This window comes from Pseudonaja textilis, chromosome 1 (assembly GCF_049901715.1).
Source record: "Pseudonaja textilis isolate UNSWEBS1 chromosome 1, rPseTex1.2, whole genome shotgun sequence".
Taxonomy (NCBI): Eukaryota; Metazoa; Chordata; class Lepidosauria; order Squamata; family Elapidae; genus Pseudonaja; species Pseudonaja textilis.
Genome location: NC_141990.1, coordinates 313181142 through 313191280, shown reverse-complemented (window position 1 = coordinate 313191280; position 10139 = coordinate 313181142).

Genomic DNA, 10139 nt, shown 5'->3' with positions numbered 1-10139 from the left:
TATTGCCATTTGCAGTTTCCCTAGCCACCTTCAGAAAAGCAAAGTCAATGAGGAAAGCCAGATTTGTTTAACCACTGCATGATCCACTTAACAATCACAAAGTTTCACTTAACAACCCTGACAAAAAAGGTTGTAAAATTGAGAGTGATTCACTTAACAACTGCCTTGTTAGCAATGGAGATTCTGGTCCCAATTTTGGTCATAAATTTAGGCCTAACTGAATTTACCAACATGTGCTGAACCAGTCTGGTAGATTACTGTGTCCACATGCTTCATTGAAAAAGCCTTCATTCTGGGGTGAATTGGTTCAGGCTGAGATATTTCTGTCTTGGACATGCCCACACATTTCTGTCTTGGACATGCCTTTTCCTTTTTCTTCCCTTTCCTTCCCTTCCCTTCTCTTCCATTTTATTTCATTTCATTTCCTCCCCTTTCCCTTTCCCTTTCCCTTCCCTTCCCTTCCTTTTCATTTTTTCCTTTCCTTTTCTTTCTTCTTTTCTTGAAATTATTTGTATCATAGAAATACAAAATACATGCTGTTGGATATTCATCAGCCAATTCCAATTAATGTCCACAGAATAATTTTACCCTTGGAAGTAATAAAGACAGTACATTTTGTTAACCAGCCAGGACTGCAATGAAATTCAGTCCACAGTGTCAATATGAGTATGGAAACACTTATGCAATTGATGGAATACCTTGGAGGTTCCTGATTTTTTTTCTCTTGTTCCATTCTTCACCCCCAAATGTGCTTTCCATTTAAGTGTAATTGTAACTCTGTTGATAAAACCAGCATTTATTTTTGTTCTTTTGTTTTTAAGCTATGCATTCTGTTCCTCAATAAATATTCACCAGGCAGCTTTGTACAATAGAAAACACAATAGAAAACAATCAATATAAAATGATCATGACATATTTTTTTAAAGAATAATACAGTAGATTGGGGGGGAGGAAATCTCAGCAGATTAAAAAAACAACAACCAGCAGTAAAATCATCATAGTTTAAGCATTTAAGCAGCTTCCCTCAATATGGTTTGTGAAGGCTGAATTAAAATCTTAGGAAAAATAGAACATTTTTTGGCACCAACAAGTTAGCACAGATGGAGCTAAACTATCGTCTCAGGGGAATGACTTCTTCAAACTGATTTTCACCTCATCCCCAAACACCATATGTTTCACTTTGGATAGTACAGTCGTTTAGAAAAAGACATGGAATCTAACTCTAGAAAAGACCCAGACATTGCTTTAGATCAGGGGTGTCAAACTCAAGGCCCATGGGCCAGATCCAGGCTGCAGGGTGCTTCGATCTGGCCCACAGGCCTGTCCTGGAAACAGTGAAGGACTGGACCATGGTGCCAGTAAAAACAAAGCTCAGGGAAGCTGTGTGCGGCCTGGCCAGGCTCTGTTTTCAGCCGTGATGGCCCCCTGCAACCCTCTGCCAGTGAAAACAGAGCTCAGGGAAGCTGCACGCAGCCCTCTGAGGCTCTGTTTTCAGCCATGACTGCCTCCTGGAGCCCTCTGCCAGTGAAAACGGAGCCTCAATGAGTGACATTGAGCTGGCCATGCCCATCTGGCCTCACACCTCTAACCCCCCAAGGTCAAACAACAACCCTAATGTGACCATCAATGAAATCCAGTTTGACACCCCTACTTTAGATGTTTGATTCTGGACCTTCCATGTAATGCTGTGTAATGCTGTGTAATGCTGTGTAATTCCATGTAATGCTGTGTCAGAATCTGCTATGCCATCTTTAAGCATTCTTTTCCTGCAAATAAGGCATAATAGATACAAACTCAAGGTTAGCCGCACCAAAATTGATTGCAGGAAATACAACTTCAGCAACAGAGTGGTCAATGTCTGGAATACTCTACCTGACTCTGTGGTTTCTCCCCCAAACCCCCAAAACTTTAACCTTAGACTGTCTACTATTGACCTCACCCCATTCCTAAGAAGCCTCTGTGGGACGTGCATAAGCGCACCAATCGTGCCTACCGTCCCTGTCCTATTGTTTCTTTTATTTTTCTTATATGTATCCATTTCATGTACTCATAACTATGTCTATACTTATACCTGTAATCTTATAATCGCTTGAATAAACAAACAAACAAACAAACAAACAAATAGGCTTCCATTTTTCTACTTTATTCCTAGGATGCTTGAGAATTTTCTTCACATTTCTCCTGGTGGTGTTTTTCAGGTTGGTTTATAATTTGAAGTGGGAGAAAACATAACTGCTGATAGTCCCAAAGGTACTTTTTTTTCAAGAGGCAACTGGACTTTCTGTTTTTTTCTTTGAAGACATTTTGCTTCTCATCCAAGAAGCTTCTTCAGCTCTGGCTGGCTGGTGGACAACAGAAAGATGTATACTCCTGGCAGGCAAATCCTTCTATTCCTCACCATCCAGTCAGAACTGAAGAAGCTTCTTAGATGAGAAGCAAAACGTCTTCAAAGAAAAACCAGAAAAGTCTAATTGCCTCTTGAAAAAAAAAAAGCACCTTTGGGACAACCATGACTTGGATGAAGGCATAACTGCTGATATTTCTGTTACAGATGTTTTCCTATTGCAGGTTGTCCTCACAACCATCCATTTAGTGATGCTTTGAAGTTACAATGGCACTGAAAAAAGTGACTTTTGACTGCTTTTCACGCTTACAGCTATTGCATCTCTCACCAATTTGGATGTTTGGTAGCTGGCATGTATTTATGACGGTTGCTTTGTCCCCGGGTCATGGGATCCCCTTTTGCAACTTTCTGACAAGCAAAGTCAATGGGGAAGCCAGATTTGCTTAACAACCTTATTACTAATTTATCAACTGCAGTGATTCACTTAACAACTGTGGCAAGAAAGATTGTAAAATGGGGCAAATGGGGAAAAAATCACTTAACAAGCGTCCTACTTAAGCAACAGAAAGTTTGGGCTCAATTGTGGTCGTAAGTTGAGGAGTACTTGTACAGATCTTCCTGCTCTTCTGAAACCTTACTGGTTGATACACTTCCTAGTCTGAAAACCCAAAAGGAGGAATTTCAAATGTTTCTTCCTTTAGGACTTCAATTAAAGGGAACCTGTATCTATTTTACACATCTACATATCTATTCTACATATTCTACATATCCAGGAATTCTCCTGTGTAATCACACTGTTTCAATCTTTATCTCCATTGTCTAACCATTCATATCATCTATGCCAAATTGAGTAATAAACAGGTTCTTCTTTTTCCTTCATTTGTATGAAATGTAGATATGTAAAATAGATAAAGTTAGATATTAATAATTATTGGATATGGTATTCAGCTTGGTTTGGGTATTTTCCCACGTTGTTGTGCTTTTAAAGTTGCAGCAACGTTTCGGCAGAATCTCATCTGCTATCATCAGGCTTCTGTATTGTGTTCGTCTGTGAGTCAGACTTTCACAGCCATTTAGTTTTAAATTTGGGGCTAGCCTACTGCTGTGCCAGAATGGTTTTTTTCTTCATCCTGATTGGTTGGGAGTCTTGGTCTGTGTTTATTGGTCTTGGAGTTTGCTGTGTTCTGCTTGATTGGTGTTTTTAATATCTTCTCTCTGTTTTGTAGCTTTTTTTTTTTTTTTGTCTTGATTGGCTGGCAACATTGTGTTTCCTGTATTGGAGGCTTTTAGTGTGGCTTGGCTCTGAGTAAACAGACGGCTATCATTTATTAGGAAGCTAGGTTTCATCTGGGTGCCTGGTTGGGGTGTGTTTGAGTTGGAGGTATCAGGGGGAGTCTGTTTGTGGCCAGGTGTTTGGCAGGCTTGTGGTGTGGAGATTTTTTTTGTTTGAGAGTGCAGGCTTCTAGATAATTGACAGTCTGGTGGAGTCATCTCTTCTATTCATACTGCATTTTTGTGTTCATCTAGGCGGGTACTTATTCTTCTATTGGTTTGTCTAATGTATGTGACAGGACATGATGCACAGGGGACTTCATATATGCCTTGGTTTTCCAGGTCAATTTTATCTTTGTGGTTTCTAAGGATGGCTGCTATTTTTCTGTCTGATTGAAGGCAGTCTTGATGTGATGCCAGTGTAGTATCTTACTGGTTTTGTCTGTAGTACCTCTTATGAAGAGCAGGACAGCTGTTCCATAGGTCTGTTCATCTTCTAGGTCTCCATTCTGTCTCAGTGTGTTTTTGTGGATCAAGCCAGTGATTTTGCTTTTGTGGAAGCCGTTGGCTGTCAGTACTTTAGTCAGGGTGCATAGTTCAGTCTTTATGTGTGTCTTGTCTGCCAGGCATTTGGTTCTGGCAATTAGTGTTTTAGCCACAGAGTTTATCTGTGCTGGGTGGTGGTGGGATTGGGTGTTGAGGTAGCGGTTGGTGTGTGTTTTCTTCTGTTATATGGTGTGTCCTAGTGTGCCATCTGTTTTTTTGTAGATTAGTACATCTAGGAATGGTAGTTGTTTGTTTGTTTCCATTTCCATGGTGAATTTGATTTTGGGATGTGTGCTGTTTAGGTGTGTTAGGAAATTGTTTAGGTTTTCTTTTCCATGGGGCCAAATCACAAATGTGTCATCGATGTATCTTAACCATAGTTTGGGTTTGGTGGCATTATCCAGGGCTCTGGATTCGAATTCTTCCACGAACAGGTTTGCAATGATGGATGACAGTGGTGATCCCATAGGGGCTGCTTCAATTTGCTTGTATCTTTGTCCTTTGTATATGAAATATGTGTTGGTTAAGCAGTGTTCTGTTAGTTCCATGAGGTGTTTGGGTGGTTGGTATTTATTTTTGATGATTTCGAGAGTTTCTTTTATCGGGACTTGAGTGAATAGTGAAACCACGTTGAAATTTATAAGCAGATCTTTTTGTTCCATGTGTAGATCTTTGATCATTTCCAAGAGGTGGTATGAGTTTTTTACATGTGAAGCTGCTGCTACAGCATGGGGCTGTAGTTGCTTTGCTAGGTATTTGGCTAGGTTTTGTAGTGGTGCTCCTCTGGAGCTGACTATGGGTCTGAGAGGTATGCCTTCTTTGTGTACTTTTGGGAGTCCGTATAGTTCGGGGCATCTGGAAGATTTTTCTCTTGGCATGATCGTCTGTTGGATCTCTTTGCTCATGTGGCTGGTTATAATTTTCTTCTTGGTTATTTTTTCCAGATATGTGGTTGGGTCCATGTTTATGGGTTTGTATGTGGAGTCTTGGTGTAGGTTTGCCAATTTTGTTTCATAGTCTTTTCTATCCATTACTACTGTGGCATTACCTTTATCTGCTGGAAGTATGATTATGCTGCTGTCATTTCTTAAGGCTTGTAGGGCTTTTAGTTCCTCTTTGTGCAAGTTGCTTTTGGGTAGTTTGCTTGTGCATAGGATGTTAGTGACTTGGTGTCTTATTCTATCAGCTTCATCTGTATTTAATTTAGTTAGGCTGGATTCCACTCTACATATGATGGATTCTGTGGGGATTTTTTTGGGTGCTATAGCATAATTGAATCCTTTGGTTAGGACATCTGTTTCTGTTTTGGTGAGTTCTCTGTTGGAAACATTGTATACTAATTGTTTCAGGTGTTGTTGTGAGATATTGGGGGCTTTCTTGTCATGTTCTAATTTCTTTAGTTTCTTCAGGAGTTTGTCATTTTTGGAAGTGGTTTCAGTTTCAGCTCTCCAAGTTGTAAGTTGTTTTAACTTGTCCCAAAGTAGAGGGTGGATTTTGTTGCTCAATTTCAGATGTAGAATTAGGAAATCTTTGTTTAACTGATCGAGTTGGAATCTCTTTCTGTGGAGCTCGTTCCTGAGTAGAGCCAATTCAGTTCTTTTCAGGATACGTTTAGTAGCTGCTATGCTGTGATGAAATGTTAATTGGAAGCAGGTCAGTGTTGCATTGTTGTTTCTGCAGCTGCATAGGAATTTGAGGTCACATAGTATTCCTGCTCTTTTAACTTCCAGCTTCTCATAAGTTTTGGTCTGGTTGTTTATTTCCTCCCCATAGAGGTCTGATATTTGTTTTCTTATGTTTTCGCAGGTATTTATATGTATGGTATTAGCTTCGTTCTGGTATTTTCCCATGACATTATAGTTGTGCTTTCAAAGTTGTAGCAACGCTTCGGCAGAATCTCATCTGCCATCATCAGGTTTCATCAGGCTGAATAGTGTTCATCTGTGAGTCAGACTTTCACAGCCGTTTCTGTTTTAAATTTGGTGCTAGCCTATGCTGTGCAAGAATGGTTTTTTTCTTCATCCTGATTGGTTGGGAGTCTTGGTCTGTAACTATAATGATATGGGATAATACCCGAACAAAGCTGAATACCATGCATATAAATACCCACGAAAATTTAAGCAAACAAATATATATGTTTTCTTAAGTTTTTGCGGGTACTTTCATGTATGGTATTCAGCTTTGTTCGGGTATTTTCCCATGTCATTATAGTTGTGCTTTTAAAGTCTGCTGTCATCAGGCTTCTGTATTGTGTTCATCTATCATTTATTAAATAAATAAATGGTAGCCATCCATTTACTCGGAGCCAAGCTGCACTAAAAGCCTTCAATACAGGAAACACAATGTTGCCAGCCAATCAAGACAAATAAAAAAGCTACAAAACAGACAGAAGATATTAGAAACACCAATCAAGCAGAACACAGCAAACTCCAAGACCAATAAACACAGACCAAGACTCAGAACCAATCAGGATGAAGAAAAAACCATTCTGGCACAGCAGTAGGCTAGCCCCAAATTTAAAACTAAACGGCTGTGAAAGTCTGACTCACAGACGAACACAATACAGAAGCCTGATGATTGCAGATGAGATTCTGCCAAAATGTTGCTGCAACTTTAAAAGCACAACTATAATGACGTGGGAAAATACCCGAACAAAGCTGAATGTCATATATATATATATACATATATACATATACATATATGTGTGTGTGTGTGTGTGTGTGTGTGTGTTTTCACAAACCTAAATACCATACATATATATATATATATATACATACATACATACAATTATTGGTGATATGTACAAATAGATGATAGAAATATTAAAGGGAACCTGTAGATCTCCAAACAAATGACCACTCAGTGAAATCCAAGACAGATACACCCCAAGGCCATCCTTTCATGAAATGAGTGGAATAGATCAATCCTCAATCCAGGGACATCTTACTGAAATACATACTTCTTGGGGGAAAATGAGAGGCATTGCTCTTTTTTCAAACTGAATGAAAACCAGTAAGAAGGGAGAAAGCATAAGCTTTCTGTATGTCTCTAACACAAAGCTTTCAAAGAGAGCAGTATCATTGTAAACTGCAAATGGCCCACTAATCACCAAACACATTGAGAATTTGTGAGGGAGTCATGAGTCATACATAGCACTAAGGTATAATGTGATTGGTACACATAGTGTTCTGTGTGAACCTACATCAGGACTTAGTGTGATGATTTCTCAAAACAAAGCATAGTTAAAAGAGCTGGCTTTGGGGATGTAAGGTAGCATAGACACTACTTTTTTCTTGTTCCTATTCAAAACCACAGAAGGATAGATTTTATAGTACTTGCCATTTCCAATGGTTTTCAAGGACATCTCAGCATTGCAGTAACCTAACTTGAACAATGTCCAAGTGATCTCAAAATTGGAGGAGCTTCAGTTAATGACAATTATACATTTTTATATGGGGCTGAGATTTTGTGGAGAAAGTACATTAGGACTGGAATAGGTAGTTACAGGCAACTTATTTTTAGTTTAGTTTAGTTTAGTTTATTGTCATTGCACCTCATACAACAAAATTAAATATCACCTTCAGAGTACATTATGACTATGAAAATAAACACAAACACACATTCTTCACATAATATACATTGAATTGAAAACTCCTGATATTGCATTAATATTGCACTATATAGTAGAATTCAATAGAGTTACTGCCCTGGGATAGAAGCCTTGGTTTATTTGTATCCAAGTACAGCACAGAACCTGTTCCAATATCCCATTGTACTATATTCTCATGAAATTAGGATTTTAGATGGGATTTATTACTTAACTATCACTTTGTCTACAGCCTTCCATTTGTGGCACAATTTGTTGAAACAGTAGTGTGGGACCAACTATGGAACATCCTAGAATAGGTGAAGCTGATTCTATGGACTCATATCTAGGAATAGGACTTCAAATCTAGGAATAGATTTGAGATGGCATCGGTCCCTTTGGCTGATCTATATTGACACATGGATTGTGGTAGGACACCTGTATTAGCCCCTTTGGATCTTTCAGAACCTTCAATGCTATTAACTCTGGGGTCCTTCCTCTGTGGGAATTCAAGACTGGAGGCAATATGCAGTGGTCTTACAGTTGTTCGACTCTTCCTCAGTGGAATCCAATCACTGATAGTAAAGAAAGAGGGAAGAGAATGACACAATGATTGCTCTCTTGAGTGTTATTACAGGAGGTTGGTGTTCTGTTCTCCCTTTTGGTGTTAAACATCTGCATGAAACCACTGAGGAAAAGCATCCGTGCTTTCAAGTCTGATATCTAATGTGATGATGATACTGATGATGGAGTTTAGTTAGATGCCCCCCCCCCACCCCACCCCACCCCAAAAATAGCATCAGCCAGCATCTATAATCCACTTTGGGTTGGTGCAAGCATAATTAGGAACTCTTTCAGAGCATTTCTGACTTTAGCAATAATAAAGTCTTCCTGCTTTCAGATCTAGTTGTTCCATTGTATTTGCTAGGTTGATCCTCAATTCAAATCTGAATCAACCTGAAGAGCAATTGACCAACAGTGATGGTATCACAAAGTGGGATAAAGTTGGTAATGCTCTCTGTGAATTGAGATGCTATTGAATATGTATTTAGCAATTTTTCTAAACCCGTTTCTCAAAAAAGCCTCACAATAATATGGCAGAATATAAGAGTTGCAGAGGATCCCCTAATCCAATCCTTTGCCTAGTGTAGTAATCCATTATTATGTCAGTCAGTTGATATAGGCCCTCCTTTGAGCACACTCAAGTAAAACATTTGCAAAAACCCAAAATAAGTTTTGACAGATGGCTTTTTTCTCGGGTCTAATAATTAACAAAATTGATATGTGGCTGTTTTCTGTTGGCTAATGATGCTTGTTGAGAAGGGAGGGAAACAAAACCAGGATAATCCACTAAAATCCCTTCTATTAATTTATGTAGTAAATAAAAACATCACAATTGGTGATGACAGGATAAGCAATGCTAGCAGGCTAACCAAGTTTATTCCTGTGTACGTTTTCACTGCTAAAAGACTGATACTTAGATTTTTAATGCAGCTATGAGAATTGCCTCTTATTGTGCCAACTTTAAGTGTGGCAATCTTACTAGCATCTACATTTTATTTTTATTCAAAGCAATTCAACCTCCAACGATAGGATACCCAATGCCTTTTCAGGCACTTGCCAGAAGTTCATAAAATGAGAGTGCTTCCCCTTTTCAACTATTTTGCTGTTGTTGTTTTAATATATTCCCTCCCATTATTGCCAAGAGTAGACTAAATTTACACCAGCTTTAGGACTAATGTAGTCATCTGCTACATAAGGACAGTGGTGGGGGTGAGGTGGGGGTGAAAATCTTTCTATACTGGAGATTTCAAGCCCCTTTTCCATTAAACATCTTTCTGAAACAGACAATAATTATTTCCATAATTCTTAGGGAGTATTCAAATATTGTTTAAACCAATTCCAAACTTAATCCAGCCGCACATTCTCTGGGCTGCTTTGAAAGCTCAAATAAATTTCTTCAAAACTGCCAGCAATTTAATGTATATACTTGGAGACTCAGTATTGATTTGCTTCCCCACTCTTCACATAAATAATTCTACCTGCCAAATTCTCTTGATTTTGCCTTCTGCTGTTTAACATATGTATAAATAATTATATATTTTGGGGGGTCATTACATCGTTGTTAACCATCTCATGGCTTGCTGATAGAAGCTGTAACAGAATAACAAAGTTGGAAGGATATTAGAGGCCTTCCAGCCCAACCCTTTCCTCATTATATCATTTCAGATAAATGACTATCCAGTCTCTTTTTAAAAGCTTCCTGTGATGAAACACCCACAACCTCTGAAGGAAAGCTGTTTCACTGGTTTATTGTTCCCACTGTCAGGAACTTTCTCCTTCGTTCTACACTGTTACTCTTCTTGATTTAGTTTCCATCCATTGCTACTT